This window comes from Montipora capricornis, chromosome 3, assembly GCF_036669925.1.
Source record: "Montipora capricornis isolate CH-2021 chromosome 3, ASM3666992v2, whole genome shotgun sequence".
Taxonomy (NCBI): domain Eukaryota; kingdom Metazoa; phylum Cnidaria; class Anthozoa; order Scleractinia; family Acroporidae; genus Montipora; species Montipora capricornis.
This window is the reverse complement of record NC_090885.1, coordinates 25,402,341-25,405,300: the sequence shown is the minus strand read 5'-3', so window position 1 is coordinate 25,405,300 and position 2,960 is coordinate 25,402,341. Positions and strand designations below refer to the sequence as shown.

At 39.3% G+C, this 2,960-nt stretch overlaps 1 protein-coding gene across 1 annotated transcript in view; it reads left to right on the top strand.

Annotated features, from left to right (window-relative positions):
- Positions 1–233: 233 nt before the first annotated feature.
- LOC138041228 (octopamine receptor beta-2R-like) overlaps positions 234–2,960 on the top strand; it is a 4,560-nt gene continuing 1,833 nt past the window's right edge. Inside the window, exon 1 of the mRNA XM_068886997.1 lies at positions 234–286. The gene's annotated coding sequence lies outside the window, so the exon portion shown is untranslated. The remainder of the gene's footprint in view (positions 287–2,960) is intronic.

The following is a 2,960-nucleotide window of genomic DNA, read 5'->3' as shown; positions in this document are numbered from 1 at the left end:
TTAAATCATAATTAATGACAACGTTAGTTGGAAAATTTAAATTTTGCGAACTAATTAACGACAAAACTTGGCGAGGGCATGCATTTCAATTAAACCAGCCAATCAGAAACCATTATTAAGAGCGTCATCAGCTGTTGTCGGGGGGTTTTCAAACTCCTTCACATATATTGACAAGCAACGTTCAAATAGAGAGTACGTTTCATCACCTTACGCAGAGAATTGGAATAGATGCTGTGTTATTAATGATGCCCTGCGTCGACCGTTGTGAAGACTTAAGGCTAAGGAGGTAAGCCTCGCTTCATAAAGCGCTTTCAATCTTTAAATTCATAATTTCAAGTTCTGTTTTTGTAAGAACACGTGCAAAACGTTTGAAAACTTGTTCAGAATGTTACTATTAGTGTCCCTGCGTTAAAATTCTTGTTATCGTTAAAGAGCTGGGAACACCGGCCAATTTTCTGACGGAATTTAAATTTCACTTACCTGAACAAGTGGTTACAAATTAGGACAAAGTGCAAAACCGATTCGGTAATAGCAACGGCAAAATCTAAATTCTATTCTCTATCGCTGCGCTCAGCCGAACAGAAAACATTTTCCATGTAAACACTAGAGACGACAGGAGGGAGCCGACCAGCCATCTCGACCAGCCATTTTATTCACTGTTAGTCATACCTGAAACAACACTATCCGCCTAAGCGTGTCGCCAACCACAACCCACATAAGGGAAGCCCGTTAGCGATACAGTATACATGGTAATTGTTACTATGACAATTGGGCGTTTGCAGACTAATTTAGCGGTGATTAAACCGGTGAAAAAACTCCTGAGAGAAAAAGCCCGGAAACGTATTCTCCAAACTAATGCAAAACCACCTTAACCTCTGGAGTTTAAAGGTTGACAATAACAGTATTACATTAAATATTATTTATAAGTATACCGATGTGCGAAAAAATTGCCCCGAGCAAAGTTCTCAAGTGGCTGATTGGCGTCAAGTGAATGGCGTAAATCGCAATCTCGTAAATCGAGGAGTGGTTTAAATAGGCAAAAAGGTGCGAATGCCTAGCATAGCATGCGATGATGCGAGTACCCATGGGAAATTCATTACTAAACTATCCACATTTCCCTTGCTCAGAGCTTGTACCACTTAAAACGAGCTGAGTTAGGAGTTGTCGTTTTTTGTCTAAGCTATTAGCTTTACATGCTAGACTCGATGTAATGGAGGGATCGATACTATTGTAAATTACCTGAAACCTTCTTACGCCGATACTGAATTTTTTTAGAAATGGAAATGTGGCCTTGTTGGATGAAAGCAACTTACAAACACGAAATTCGCGACGTTTAACAATTTGTTTTTAATTAACTCGCTTATTTTCCAGCCCACCTGTCGCCTATGTGGCTAGAGACAAATGTCGCTGTCGCTTTTTCGCTGCAATACAATTGTCGCTGTCGCTTTTTCGCTAGAATACAAATGTTGGTTCAATTTTTGCGTCCTGTAATTTTGTTTAACTTAAAGAGTAAAAACTTCCTTTTTTATAGAAAATCAACCACTGCTGAGATCACCATTACTGAGAAAGCCAGAGATAGACTTTTGAACGGTGTTGGTGATCTTAGCGACCTTAACGGGCTTAGCCATAGGATACTTATTATGGCACCAACATGTGTTTTTCTGGAAAAGAAACAGTTAAGGACGCGTCACTTCCAAGATTTGCTAACTACTATAATTAGTTTGTAGAACAGTTTCTGCCGCAACATTTGGCGCTCATTCTCTCTTTTTTGGAAATGGAAATGTGGCCTTGTTGGATGAAAGCAACTTACAAACACGAAATTCGCGACGTTTAACAATTTCTTTTTAATTAACTCGCTTATTTTCCAGCCCACCTGTCGCCTATGTGGCTAGAGACAAATGTCGCTGTCGCTTTTTTGCTGCAATACAATTGTCGCTGTCGCTTTTTCGCTAGAATACAAATCTTGGTTAAATTTTTGCGTCCTGTAATTTTGTTTAATTTAAAGAGTAAAAACTTCCTTTTTTATAAAACATCAACCACTGCTGAGATCACCATTACTGAGAAAGCCAGAGATAGACTTTTGAACGGTTTTGGTGATCTTAGCGACCTTTAACAGGCTTAACCGTAGGACACTCATTATGGCACCAACATCTGTTTTTCTGGAAAAGAAACAGTTGAGGACGCATCACTTCCAAGATTTGCTAACTACTATAATTAGTTTGTAGAACAGTTTCTGCCGCAACATTTGGCGCTCATTCTCTTCTCGGTCTCTGACCCCTCACGAAAATAAAATGGCTGACAGTTCGAGCTACGGAACTGTTTATACGGTTAAGCCCTCGTAATATTAATTATTAATTGCTGTCATTGCTTGACACTGCTTAAGCTTAAATGCAAGGAAGACCGTCAAAACCCTCTCAGTATACTGGTAAACAGTGTCAGGCAACTTACCTTTCCTTTCTTTCCCCTTGCAGCTCTTTTTGTCCTTCTTTTTGCTTTTTTTGAGAATGATGTGAAAACGAGCTACGGAAGTATTTATACGGTCATCGAAATACGAAAAAATCAAGCAACAATTAAGCCCTCGCATTATTAATTATGAATTGCTGTTTTTGCTGGACACTTTAAATGCCGTCAAAACTCTCTAAGTACTTATTAGTCAGTCATTACTGGTAAACAGTGTCAGACAACTTACCTTTCCTTTCTTTCCCCTCGTGGCTCTTTTTGTCCTTCTTTTTGCTTTTTTTGAGAATGCTGTGACTGCTGTGCAATTTTTTTAATGTTTTCCCATTTCACGTACTCCACGTTAACAGAAAGCGCCAGAAAAGCCGCACAGACGCGATAAAAGTCACCGAGTTACAGAGAATCATGACGGACGTGACTACGTGTCAAGATTTGTACCAAAAAAGGAAATAAGAGACAGAAGACGCTCACTGCATAAGAAGCACGTCAAGTGTTGAATAATG